This window comes from Argentina anserina, chromosome 7 (assembly GCF_933775445.1).
Source record: "Argentina anserina chromosome 7, drPotAnse1.1, whole genome shotgun sequence".
NCBI classification, from domain to species: Eukaryota; Viridiplantae; Streptophyta; class Magnoliopsida; order Rosales; family Rosaceae; genus Argentina; species Argentina anserina.
Genome location: NC_065878.1, coordinates 9,647,441 through 9,662,250, shown reverse-complemented (window position 1 = coordinate 9,662,250; position 14,810 = coordinate 9,647,441). Strand labels below are relative to the sequence as shown.

The following is a 14,810-nucleotide window of genomic DNA, read 5'->3' as shown; positions in this document are numbered from 1 at the left end:
TGAAAGTAATCGATAAAAGGAAAAAAAATGAAACAAATCATTCTTCAAAATTCAGCAGTCGCTTATAATCTTACTGAAAATAAACCTAGATTCTTAGGGTCAGTGATGATTGTAAAATTCCACACTTCAAAGCCAATAATAAACAAATGCATGATTAAACAAAAAGAAGACCTAATGAGCAGCCAACAACTAACTAAGCAACAAATACCCGGCTAATTCTCAATTATATCCTCAGAAGAACTGAATATATATTATGGCATCATATATTCAAGTGCTTACCCAGCGATTGTTCAACCACCACAACCTTCATCTTCGGTAAAAACCGTTGCAGCCCCAAGCTGCCAACAAAGAAACACACTTAAATTGATATCTTTCAGCAACACTGTATATACAAATTCAAAAAGTGAGTCCTCTCCCCCAGCAGAAAGCAGGAAAAATTACAGAATTTAAGAACATGGTAAAAAAACCCGCAACTTCATTCCCTGCAACTCATTCCTCCCTTACTGCGGTAAAGGAAAGCATATTCATCATGACTCATTCAGTGGTTAGTTTGTATTCCTCTTCATTTTGAGGTGCTTAATGAAATCAATTCTAATATTGGTATTTTGTTTCTCATATATGTACTAATAGTTTTGTAAGACATGCACATCTAAACTTGTCATTCACTATAGATAGGAAGACTCAATTGCATTGGAATAGTGAATTTCAATTTCAAATTCAAAAAAGAAACTTACTTATCATTTTATAGAACAAAACGGGGGACGGGGAGTAACCTTCCATGATTTAATGCAGAAGAATTCTTTGTCCATATGCAATCTGATTTGATTATTTGAAAACTTAAATAAAACAATTTCTAACCCAGATTACTATCTATAAATATAAATGTATTATAATAAAATGATAATAGCATGTCATAATTAGAAACCCAAAATCATAATTCAAATCATATGAAGATTCAAAAAAGAAAGAAATATATGCAAAATGTTTTGAATGAGCACATGACTACAATGACACAACCCATAAGCATCTTGCCAACTCGACCCTCTGCTCAGGTATATGAGATCATTCAGATATAAGAGGCCATATGAGTTATTAACGATAATTATTCCTAGCCTCAAAAGTTAAACCAATAGAAACAACCCAAAAACTCGTTTACTAACCGATCAAGAGCACTGGAAGCTGCCGGATCTGGTCATCTATTTCCTCTCCAGAAAGACCGAACCAACCGCCTCCGTCTATCAACTTGTCCGATATCGATTGGGCTATTCAGCTCCTCATCTGCCATGTTTTCGCTCCTTCTCTATCCACGACAGAATGGAGACCGGAAGAGAGATCTCTGCAATTGCTTTCTTCCCCAAGCAGAACAATGAAGGGCTTGATTCCTATTGAGCTGGAGACGAATTCGTACTAAAGGAACTTCGATGGGTAGGGAGTAGCTTCAAGCCAACAACAAACGAATTCGCTCAGTTATCTCCCTCCACCTCTCTCAGTTCTCTCTCTCTCTCTCTCTCTCTCTCTCTCTCTCTCTCTCTCTCTCTCTCTCCACTGTCAAAAGCTTTCGGTTACCAAAAGAATCGCACACGACACCCCTCGTCTTTCTACCGAAGCTAAACAGTTGTCACACAAATAAACCCTTCTATCCATGCAGTCACACAAAATACCCGCGAGGCCCAACAAATACACCCGCCCAGTGACATTTTTGGCAATTAAAACGAACATCGCTGTAAACAGTAAAATCTACCCACGCTTAATAGTAGGGAAACTAGACAGTGTGCCTGCGCGATGCTGCGGATCTCTTTTTCTTCCTGCATTGTATATATCATAGAACTGCATTAACACTTTGGAAATATTTGTATGCAAGAAATGGATCATGTAATGTAATGAGATCAAAATTGAATTGGTATCACGATTTTCAGTTTCACTGCATACTGCATATATACATAAACAATCAGCATAAGCCATTTTCTACTTCAAGAAAAAGAAAAAGGATAGAGTCAATAATATAGCCCTTCAGCACTTCTTTTCATATCAATACAGTCCAAATTCGTATGATGGAACTAAAATTATTTACTATAATGGTCATTGGCTTTAAGTCGATTGACTGTGTCAAATGAAATTCAATGCATTTATCGGGATCAACTATTAGATTTACTTCCCTTTGGAAGGGTGTACACCCAATATTCTTCCTTGCACAATTACACCCAAATTCGTAGTGTCTCAATATCTCATAACAAACCTATATTGTAAACTAATAACAAACAACAATATATATTACAATTAGAAAGACTGTATTTCTCACCATAACAGTCAATGCACCTGAAATCCCATGACCAAAATTTAAAGAAAAACAAAGAAGAATCATTACTGTAAGTCTGAGGCTCACTGTAGACAAAAGTTATAACAAACCTTTTACATTCAAACTGCCAGCAAAGGTTTCTAAGGGTATCACCTTCCTCTCAAATCTCAGTTATAACAGAAATAGAGGTAATATAGTATTGGATCTTCTTAACACATTGGCATCATGCCAGATATTTATTTACATCAAATGAAATTCAACTTATACATTGCCATTTACTTGGAAAACAATATAAATAGACATATGTACATATATAAATATACACACATTCTCACATTACTCATTAGTTGTGGTTCACTCAACTTATCTCAAAAGGTATTGTAATAGTAAATCATCATCAAGCTGATTATGTTTAAACTCAAGTATGATATTACCCTGTTGGGATCTAAGAGACCAGAAGATACCTGCTAAAAACTAACACCTTCCAGTCCTACCCGAAAACTCCAACCTGAATTTACAGACACAAATCACTCGATTAATTATTTTGAACATATTAGAAGAAGAATCAGAAACCAAAATCATGATTTTCAGAAGCACAAACACAAAAACATATAGAACTCCACTGAACAACTCAGATTGATAACTTGATTTCTACCTTTCTACATGAGAACACTACAACATGACAATATAATCCACAATGCATGTGGAAAAGATATCCATTATCCATGGGAGCGTTTGAGAACAGCATATAGTAGAATAACCTTGGCGTCTGTTGCCAATTTATTAGTACATTTGGCAAATAGGTACATACAACAGAATCATATCTATCAAGTAGGTAAGAGGCACACAAAAAAAATCATCAATTACAGAGAATATAGCCTCAAAGCTAGAGAAAAAAAAAGATGCTGAAAAAAAACCATAAGATGGCATAACATAAGTCACACCCGAAGTCAAAATAGTAATAGATTTTAATTATTATGGTTTAGCTTAATAACACTACAATTAAAAATATTAAATGTACACATACAAAATTAAGAGGAACTTTCTCAAGTCATAGGTCAACCATGAACGCAAAGGTATTTAAGCCTCTATATTATTTTTACAAAACAAATGTACATATAGAATATTGTTGCTCATTCGGATCTGAGCTACACACTTGGTTCATGTTGAAAACCTCGTATCAAAACAACCATCTTAACTAAAAAAAATAAAAAGAACAACAAAAGCCAATTGTCATTTTTTTATTGGTAAAAAAAAATGCAGAACGACCAATTGGATACAATCAAATATGGGTGAATCAACAGACCAATTTCAAACAGAAAACCGGCTAAATTTAGGATGTGATATCAGAACAAATATTTTTTTTTTTGTCTTCAAGTATATGTAACTTGGAATTTCTTGTTGTTCGCTTTATTCCAAGAACAGTGTAGCATAAATTAAAATGCACTTAACTTAAGGGTATGAGCAGTCCTAATGAATCGTACTTCTCTAATTCTATTTGTATAGAATTAGCTAAACAATTCAACATGCTTTCTTTATAGATCTTATAGCTTTGTTATCTGTTAACCTATGCAATTTCTAATATGCATTTTATGGAAAATTGAGTTCAAATTTGATCAACAAAAACCAAACTCCAAACCATGCAAAAGCTAATACAACCATAGCAGAAGATGTAAAGGCCTCCATCTTTACCCACATCAAACCTAGTGAGATTCATGACAATGACAACGCGCAAACCCAGAACCTGTTATCTGCAACTCTTTCCCTTTCTTTCACTCTCTATATCACTAATAGAATGAGCAGAAAAAGGGAAAAAATCTAACAATATAGAAATCTCAAACGAAGAAACTATAAGCATTAATCCCAAACTCGCTAGCCAAAACATGTTCAGTTGCATCATAACAAAACCACACGGCTCAATTTAATTAAAATCAATGTATAGCTGATTATGAAAATCAAATTGAAGCTGGACCTGTCAAAACTTGACAGGAGAGGATGGTTTGGGAGCTGAAGCTTTGGCGGATGGCAGCAGCAATTCGGATTTCACTAATTATGTGAAAAACTTTTGGATTTGAAGCTTGTGGGGTTTTTGAGAGCGATGGTTCAAAATTAAAAACTGAAAGTGGGGTTTACCGAGAGTTGAGAACAAAGCGGTGGAGATGAAGCTAGATATTTCCTATATATTATACGCCGGTTGCATTTTCAACAGTATAGCTACACAAGCGCTGCAGTCGCACTACAGTTTGGTTTGGGCCTTGGGCTGCCATATCCGGGCTGGATGTTAGGGCCTCCGCTAATGAATCTAATATAGACACGTGTGTTATTGCTTGACGTGTGTGCTTCCGTCTCCCTTATCCCCTTATCTTTTTTTTTCTTCGAGGCAAAGTACAGATTTAGAGGCATAACAAGAAAAAAGACAGAGATAAAGAGAAAGCTTCGGTGGTTTGGCTGCTCATCGGTTTACAGAGAGGTGGCGGAAAAGTTTCTTTCTGACTTTCGGTTAGTCTCTCTCATCTATCTTCTTCATTCATGTATTTAGGTCTGGAATTTCAGATTCTATATCCCATTGAATTCAATCCTGTGAGTTAGTAAGGAAGGACGACATGATACCAAACCTAAACAGTCAGTGCTTCTTCTTTGTAAGGACGGCATGGTTTTATTTTTGTACAGATCAAGGTTCCGCAAAATCTTCTATCCCAGGGTTAGATCTTTGATTGCACTGCTTCATTTTCCTTATTCATAATTGGGATACATACTTGGTCAAAGTACCCTTAAATTTACGACTTTTGTGGGTTGTTGAAAAAATATCTTCAAATTTGTTTTTCCGACCAATCCTCCCCAGTGGATCTGTATTTATGGTCTTCCTTGAATTGAATGCGTGGGGTAAGTTTTTCTGATTCCTTATTTGGGTTTCATTTGATTGCTTGATTGATCGGGTTTATAGATCAATGATCAATAAATATAAAAAAAGAAGCATACACCAAATAGAATTTGATTTTTTGTGATCGTTTTTCTCAATAGAAAAGGGGATTCTTGTGTATTAGCTGTGAGAAATATACATCAATATATGTTTCAGTAAAGCTAACGATTGCATGTATGAATGATGGATAATATGGAGAATTTTCTTCATGAGGATGGTCTTTCTTCATAATTGGGATTGCACCTCTTTCTAATTCCTTATGTTAGACTATTTGTAGACTAACTATTTTTAGCTCTAACCCACATCCACCCTATATAATCTTATAGTTCGTCTTTGTCAGGTCCCGAACTTTGGCATTCAAAGTTTTTTTGTAGACGTAATGGCCAGAACCCTCTATATGGTATCTCTATCATTCAATATATTTTCCAGAGTCTAAGCAATTTCGGGAGACCAATATTATGTAAAATTGTTACTCAAGCCTACTTACACAAAACTATCGTATGCATGAAAAAAGCATATTACGTTTTCATGTATCTCTGATATCATATTACTTTTGCTTTTATCTCTAACATAATAATTTTGTTTTTCTTCTCTTTTTGCCTAGGTCTACTGATATCTTGACCTATTCTTTAGTCAAGCTGTCAGAAAAACTTCTTTAAGGTAAGTTTTGGATCAGTTCAGACCGAAAATAATGAATTTGTATGCTTTAGAGTTGATTCATAATCAAATTTGGTTTGGTAGGCGCAATAAAATGTGAGATGGCTATGACTTTTTTTTGCTGCCTTTTACAAAAAAAAGAAAAGGGAGGCATACATAAGAGGAAATATCATAGTTAATAATTGGAAATCAGAAAATCCCATTTTGGAGCATAATCCATTGTAGTTACGTTATGAATTTTAATACTTCAGTTATTTACAGTTCTTCAATTCTCAGATTTGTAAGCTTCTATAGTGAGTGAAACTGATTATTTTCTGCTCAAGGGGAATTGACATACGATTGAGGTACTATTATTAACTGATTCTATAGTACACACTAATTTGAACCTAATCTATATTTAGTTGCGTCTCTGATCTACTTTTTTTTTCTGCTGTTAGTTGGGGATAGATAAATCATATCTTCAGGCTTTAACGCTACTTCTCTGGGGATTGCATTTTGTCATGTAATCAGTAGGTAAGTCTGTTTTGGTGTTTCTGATCGGTTCGATTACTCGAGATCAATATTAACCCTGTAAGCATCGTTAGTAGTATAAAGTAAGAGGGTATCGTTCACAAACCGGGGATCCAACCAGGGTAAAGAATCACAAACATTTAACAACGAATTCATAAGAGTTTAAAAGATTTGAGATATATTTCGGTTCCAACAGAAAATAAACCTAAGCTAATATATACATGTGATCAACCAACCAACACATAAGCAATTACCAAACAAATAACATAAGAACAAAGGTAACGAAATCTAATCTCAATTAAGTTCATGCCATAAGGTTCATTATACATCCTAGAATCGGTTATGCAGTTAAGTTCCTCCCAAGGTTCCTAACTCAATGACACTTTAACACATTCGAACTCAGTCCCAACCTCATTCGAAATCTAACATACTTATCCTACCATGCAACTTCAAAGCCACGCATATTGAATTCATTAAGCATGTCACCTACTTAACCAAAAATCATGCAATTCCAAAAATCACATAGAAAAGATAAACATATTCAAATGCACAAGTCTAACCGAACCTAGGCAATAATCGGTGAAGGTGACAAAGAACAAACAATTAATCAACTCCCAAGTATCAAAATCGTTTATAACTTTGGATTATTACACATGCGACGTCAACTTCCGGGTATCAATCACACACGTAAGTAAGAACACACCGAAAATCATTTAAATAAATAAACATAAACTCATGGCATAACACCTAAAATCATTGAATTAAAAATCGAAAACCTTAATTCATCATGTCATTCAAAAGTTACAAATATCTCATAGACAAGAATAAAAATATCTTTAACAAAACCTAAACATAAATCATCCAAGAACAAGAACATAAAAACCCGAAAACTTAACATGAAGATCAAAGAGTTACACTTTATAATTCTCCTCCCAAGGTTCCTTACAGAGGTAGCACGAGATCTTCAAGAGTATGGTATCCTAGGCTCCCAAGCTTTGGACAGAAAATATGATGAAGGGTGGTGAATTCGGATTCTATGATGCTTGGTGAATGAAAGTGTTTGGGCAGAGCTTTGGCAAGTCTTGTGAGCAAGGTTGATGATATTTTTCTGTGGAATTGAGGTGCTATATATAGAGGAAGAAACCCAAGGGAGGATGGCCACAAAGTCCACAAAGTTGAAACCAAATTGGTTGAGGTTTCCTAGATTCGGCAGATCTGACCTTTGTCCCTTGTTGTGGCCATAACTTTCTCTAGAAAATAGATATTGAGATGATTCCAACTGGCCATTTCAACTAGACTTCCGTGGCTTTTCATCCATATATCATGCACTTTCTCAGTCATTCTGAGCTGTCCAGGGGAGCCCGTCAAAGATGGATGATCTGCACTGCCAGAATTCTGATTTCTATAAGGATTGCATATCTTTTGCATTAATTACATATCTTCTTCCTCCTTTATTGCTGATTTCTTTTGCACAAATTTCTTCCTTTGAATTAGGGAGGCAGCAAAAGTCTTAATTGTTGCAGCCATGTTTGATTTTTCTTACCTCTCCTCATTAAATTTGCTGCATGCCTTCTTTGAGTTTCTTGCCTCTTCTCATTTAATTTGCTGCATGCCTTCTTTGACATTCTTTGGTGCTGGGATTTATGGACATTCTGATACATATTTGTGCTCTATTTGCAGGAGGAATAAAGTCCCAAGTTTCCCTCATAGCCCTTGGATCAAAAGCAAATCAATGGCTGAGATAATTCCGCCGAGTTCATTGGACCTCCGATCAATGATTCAGTCATATCTCTCTGTAGGAATAAGATATTGATTTGATTCCAAATCCTACAGAAACTAGACTCAAATACCTTTATTTCCATATAAAGTAGGTCTTCTAACTCGATCGGAGCTATCCAGGGGAGCCCGTCGAAGTTGGACTATGAATATTGACAGCATTTTGATTCTTGAATGGATTGGGCTTTTAAGTGTATTTTCTTCTCTTTCCTTGTGGAACTAGGATTGCTTTCCTTCTCCAACATGGATTTGTATTTCCTAATAAGAATAAGTATGTTAGAAACAAAGAAATACGAAAGGATGAATCCTACTCGAACAAGGAATCATATCTCAACAAGGATTATTAACACTTAGCACGATTTCATCATCAATTCACTCATAATTGATATAAGCTCTACCTAGACACTTATTCTTACAAAAGAAACTAAAACATACTAAATAAGAGGTAACAAAGAGTAAGAATAGGGCATAATCACATTAAGAACGTCACACTTTGTGCTCCTATCAGTTTCATGTTTCCTACTTCCGCACTTACAAATTTGCAATTGTCAGGTCTTGAATACTTTTTTTATGCTTTCACTTTTGGTCCAAGAGGAAACTGACTGTTTTATATATTTAAAAGAGTTCACATTTGATTTGTCTGTTCTGCTGTGTTAAAAGTCTGTTTTGTATATTACGTCACGAGGGATTAACCGGTTATAATTAATTGAATAAGTTTGCTGGCAAAGAAAATAACATGGGTACCTAAATATTAGCCATATTGCCTCAACTTTGGATACAAGTGATTGCTGCAATTCTGGGTGGTGCATATGAAGAATTGGGATGATGTGTGTGCTTTAGTTAATTAAAATAGATGAACTGGATACATAGACTTAGTTTGTATTAAAGAATCTCATGAATCGTTATGTGTTGTGTCCAGAAATAGGTAAAATTCTTTGATTATTACGGGCAGAAACTGAATTCTTCAGATGTTGGTGTGTCTTGCAAAGGGACATGCACTTTTTTCTCAAAGAATAGCAATTGGTATCATTAACATCCTTGCGATAGTAATTTTCTTTTCAGGAGATGCTTCTCATATTTGACTTTTATAATTGGTCTATTATCTTAATTAGGTACACAAATAAAGGACGGCTATGTCTTATTGCCATTGAGGACTCACAGGTTTGTTGCAAATTTTGATTCTTATATGGTGATCATAGGAGATTATTAGGTTGTGGCATTTTAGAGTTTCTGGTGGATTGCTATTGTGATTTATTTGATATCCTTATGGGCTTATACTGTTAGAGCTTAGCAGTTAGCTCATACTTGCAATATTTCTAATGTGAAATTCTTAGCAAAACACCCCTGCCCCTTTATAATTGTTTTCTTTGCTACCTTTAAATATGTTTGAAAGGTCAACTTTTGAAATTTCCAGATGTTGAATGTTTTGAATCAACCAAAAGAAAAGATTTTTAAAATAAGGTGTCATTTCCTCCTTGAAATTTTGTTGTTATTTTATGAATATATGACCATCTTTTCATTGTTTAATAATTTAGGCACCAGAGAAAGATATTGGGAAGAACCTCAAGTATTTATGTTGTTTTTGGCCCAAGAGACCTCTACAGTTGTTTGTTCCCTTGATGTTGTTCATTCTGTTGATTTTTTGTGTACATTCAGGTACAATTTAGTTATAATTTTTTTAATAGTAATATTTGTTTTGTCATGATTTAATCTATTGGTCTCAAGTTGGATTGCTCTGATTGCACTTTTAGATTCATGTTATTATATAGGCGCAACCTGAAGGGAAATGTTACTTGCATTATCTCCTTTTCGGGTTCTATCTTCATATTTAGCTCCGTTTTAACAGTATTAACTCCGCAGCAAAGCGCGGGCAAACTGCCTAGTTTAGGAAACAGCTGACGCGTGCAACTGATGAGTTTATATTTTGTAAACAGACTGATGGTGGTAAGACTGTAAATAAGAGGAAAGTGAGGGCTAGAAGTCCAAATCCTTGTAAACAGTGCAAATGAATAGTAAACAACAAATGATAAGTACTAGGCATGCTGCCCACGCTCCACTGCGGGGTTCATACCAATATTTCCCTCGAAATTTTCCATAAAAGAGATAGTGCAACTAACAGGTTTGGAGAGGGTGGTCATGCGTGAAGAAATGTTTTAGAAATAAGCAACGAGTCAAAAGTCAACTCTTGAGTCATTGAAGACTTAATCCTTTTTCAAGCTTTCAATTCTCGGAATGAAATCGAATCGAAACAACGACTAAATCGAATGTATATAATGAAATTTTACTCTAATTACTATTTAATAATTTCAAAGAAATTATAGAAAATGCGAATTAAAAATTCTGAGTTATTACTTGTTGAGACCCTGTGATCTTTTGTCAAAAGAATATGATAACTCTTGTCAATTGTCTGGTATACCTCAGTCATATCACAGGTTTGAATGTCTTTGATTTTAGTTTGCAGGTTATTTATTTTCAATAATTTCCAGTTTTTGGGATTGTAGGAGCGCTTGATTTGCTTCAGAGCTACCTCAGTCATATCACAACCATTGATTTGTGATGAAATGATCTAATGGATACAAAATATAACCACTAAACCTTATCTTTCTCTGTGAAAGCTTCAGACCATATCGTTCTCTTTCTTGTTTCGTTCCCATCCTCAATAGATCAACAACACACCCACCCCCTTCATGGCTTCATCAAATAAAGAATTGAAGAATCAAGGACACGACCCATCAAAACTTCTATATCAAACCATCATCAATTTTCATTATAAAAAAGGCCTATAAGCAATTTTGGTTCCTCAACCACATCGAAGATTACCAATTTTTTACTGAAACTCCCTAATTTCGTTGGTGCTGGCATAATAGATCTCTGACTCCGATCTATCTCCGACTTCATTTCAGAAACTCTCTCTCCCCAACTCCTATCAGTCTAAATTCAATCGCATCAGTGCAGAAGCTTTATCTCTCCGACTCCGATCCATCCCTAGCTCCGCCTTCTTTTGCAAAAATCTTCTCTAATTTCTCTATTGATTATGAGCTTCTAAACAGTGATCGATCATATATGATGTTTGATAGACAGAGAATTAAAGATGATAAGGGGGAAAGAAAAAGTATTCGGTCATAAGCTTTTATATCCATTAGATCATTTGATCACAGATCCAATGGCTGTGGTGATTTCGTCCCCTTCTGTCCCATAATAATAGTCTCGCTGGTGAGCAGTTCTGTAATTCGCTTTACTTTGTTTTGAACTTTTGGTTTTTACTACATAATTAAGCCTTCTAATAAACCATGCCCGTCTGACTCCTCCCAACTCATCTCTCACAACATACCAGCACCCCCCGACACCATCAACATGGTAAGAGCCATCAATGTTGAGCTTCAGTCTACCCCTCGATGGAAAACCAGTGAGTCTTTTCCTTTGCCTTGGCGCGAGAACTAGCATTTTTAGAGGGGTGAAACAACGTACGATGTTTAGGTGTCCTAGAATTCATTGCGGATGAAGTTCTCTAGTAATGTTCTCAATCTCATTGGTTTCAAATTAAATCCTACGATTAATTCGTACTAAAACGTAACGTGTTGACCTTAAATTTGAAAGATTTTAGTATATCAAGCCGACATTAATATTCCTCGCTGGTAGGAATCATATGCATCTTCAGCTTCTCACACATAACAGCTATTTGGTCTCGTTGTTGATACCTACGGGAGGCATGTGCATAGAGCTAGTTTGATCATGTGGTCACCAGTGACTTCTATGCGACTACTTCCTTGAAATTAAATACTTCGATCATCCAAGTTATCCTCATGGTGAAGAACGGGTCGAAAGTGCGAGCCTCTTGAGGTATCACTGTATCGATCAGTTTTCGATCTGGATTCCTGCCCTGTTGTTGAACATCCTACACGTCATGATATGATCGCTCTCGCCTCTCGATCTACAGTAACAGCATTATCTTCCTCATCATCCACGTCCTCATACTGATAACGTTGTTTAATTAGCAACCAAATAGTTGAGGTAGTCGTGCCAACCTGATGTCTGGCCGAGCTAGATCTCACAGCTGGCCGGTGTTTAACTGTTCCATATATGTCTTCCCGCTCATACACATTATTGTTTCCCAGACCATGTCCAAATCATCTTTCTGGTGGCCATTGATTTTTCAGCAGCTGCAAAACCCAAACCCAAAACAAAGTAAGCATCGCCCTCTCATATCTGTCTTCCTTTTCTCCAACCCTTTTCTCCCATCTAGCTTACAGGAAAATGAAAACTAAAGTTAAAGGTGCTTGGATTTCTAAACAGTTCCTGCTTGATCAATCTTGATTAGCAAATTAATATCTACAACTTCATATAAACAAATAAGCACCTCTAACTATATGCTTTCTCATGATGAACAAAAAAAAAAAAAAAAAAAACCCTACCAAATGAATATGCTTTCCGGGGAAAAGCACAACAGTTGGTATGCCGCGATAAAGGGCTTTTTATTAAAATACAAATGAATTCTATATTCATCCGAGTTTCTCTTTCCATGTATATATGGGGGTTTCATGAATTTTTCATTAATCTGTATATATTGGCTAATTTGTTTCAAGTATTCTAGAATCCAAATCCACATCCAATCATATATCAAATCAAAAACAACAAAGAAAAACACAGAAACCCCACATCTTATTCCAACAACTCATAATCACCTTCTCTCATCATCTCCCTTAACAATAAAAATATGTAGGAACGAGGAAACAAAATTAAGATAAAACGCAGAAAAGAAAACGATAGACAATTTTAGGCACTGACAATTCCAAACTTGCATTGCTAAATTTGGTGGGTCAAGATATTCATTTATGCATAAGAACATATGTATGCCATAATAACAGTAAAAAATAGTAGATTCGATTGAATGAAGTACCTTGGTCTTCCTATTATCCCACTACTCTCTCGGATTAGCAAAGAAAGCTTGTCACAATTCCTGTGTGGTTTATGTGTGCTTCGTAAAGCTGTGACCAGAACTTCTACCTGCAAGAACACAACAATACATAAGCAAAAACTGCTACCCCCCTGCTCTCACCGAGACTCACATTATCAAAACCATAACTTGCCTAGTGTGAAGGAATCCGAGTCCTGACCATTCACTGACAGGGAACTCTTCTCCACAAAATTCAGCTACTGCATAACAACATGCACAACATTCCGAAAACATCATCATTTAACCAACCGAACAACACCACCAAACAGACACTTCAAAAGCTAAAACAACCTTATAGTAAGTCTGCTGCTTGCCCTCATTGTTTTCGACAGTATTCGAAATTAGTCTCCCATAGACATATATATATTTGATGCCCTTTATCTAAATGCTGGAACGCAACATGCGCCAGACCATTCTAAAATGTCAAACTTATCCTACAAAACTCAAAATCCCCAAATTCATTCTAGTATTAACCAACACAACCATCAAATTTTCGGCTTAAAAAGAGTTAAATGCTTCATAATACTAACTAAAAATTAAGACCATAAAAGTGAGAGGGAAGAGTTACCAGGTGGTATCAGTGGCTGATTTCTTGACGGCGAGGCGAGTCCAGGCGAGGAGTTTACCGGAGAGGGGTGCTTAATTTCGATGGTGAGTCTGACGACGCCGATGAGCTGGACAGTGTCCACCACCAGGAAGAGCAGAGAGAGAGTCCACTTCCTTGAGCATAGAGAGAACACTCCCCTCTTCTTTCTCCGTGAGCCAACAGACGTCAACCAAACAACTCCCCATACATGTAGCCACAAAAACTAACCCAAAAACCCAGCACAGAATCCTGATTAGCAAAACCGATAGCTGACCCAGTCTCCACTAAAATTGCACACAGATTACACCGAAATTCCACCCAACCCAACCCATTTAACACAGAAATTCCCCCACACCTCCCAATTGTGGCTGAAGGTTTAATTTCTGGAAATAGCTATGGAAATCAATCATGTTTAGAAACAATTGAGAACCTGAAAGTCGTCGATGGGGTAAGGTATCTCCATCTTCCTCCCCCGATAACTTTCCACGTTCGAGTTCAGTCAGTGGGTGAGTTCGTGCTCTCCTCCCACCGCAACCTCTATAAAACGAAGGCAAGCGCAACCTACTTTTTGAGCTCGAATCCATTTCAATCTGCAAATCAATTTTGCAACTCACTTTTCTGTGACTCGTAAAAGAGAAGCCGAATGTCGTTTGAAACAGGTGTCGAGTATAAAAACAAAGAAACATATTAGCTACAGTACCGAGCTTCGCCTCTCCTATCCTTAATGGTTAGTAAATTTCAATTAATAATACTGCCACGTATTGTCACGAGCTTACTCTTTTGCTATGTTACTCATGCCATTTTAGCAACTCTCTTATGTTAAGTTAGACTTACTCTCACAATTGCCATACTAGAACAATTGAAAGGCAAAGAGAATATCTCTAAAGAGAACTTATATTTAACAAGGAAAGAAAGCTTATAAGTATGCTTGATTGTAACGACCCTAAAATTTCAAGCTTAAAAACTCAAAATTCTAAAGTCGTTAAACACAAAATAATCTCAAATAAATAGAAATCATTAAAGTGTAACAGCGGATCAATTCTGAGTTCTCAATACAACTCAGACAACCAATTATTACAACCCAAATTATAATCCATACACAAATGGAAAT

The 14,810-nt window shown here is 36.0% G+C and overlaps 2 long non-coding RNA genes across 2 annotated transcripts; one reads left to right on the top strand and one right to left on the bottom strand.

The window, feature by feature from the left end:
• Window positions 1-290: 290 nt before the first annotated feature.
• LOC126803159 (uncharacterized) lies at window positions 291-4,335 on the bottom strand. The gene is made up of 4 exons (XR_007673064.1): window positions 4,269-4,335; window positions 2,761-2,804; window positions 1,161-1,805; window positions 291-338 (listed from the first exon to the last, which is right to left on the bottom strand). It is a non-coding gene; the product is annotated as an uncharacterized LOC126803159 (long non-coding RNA).
• A 1,757-nt stretch (window positions 4,336-6,092) lies between these two features.
• Window positions 6,093-9,265, top strand: LOC126803280 (uncharacterized). The gene is made up of 3 exons (XR_007673095.1): window positions 6,093-6,217; window positions 6,321-6,386; window positions 9,085-9,265. It is a non-coding gene; the product is annotated as an uncharacterized LOC126803280 (long non-coding RNA).
• Window positions 9,266-14,810: the final 5,545 nt, after the last annotated feature.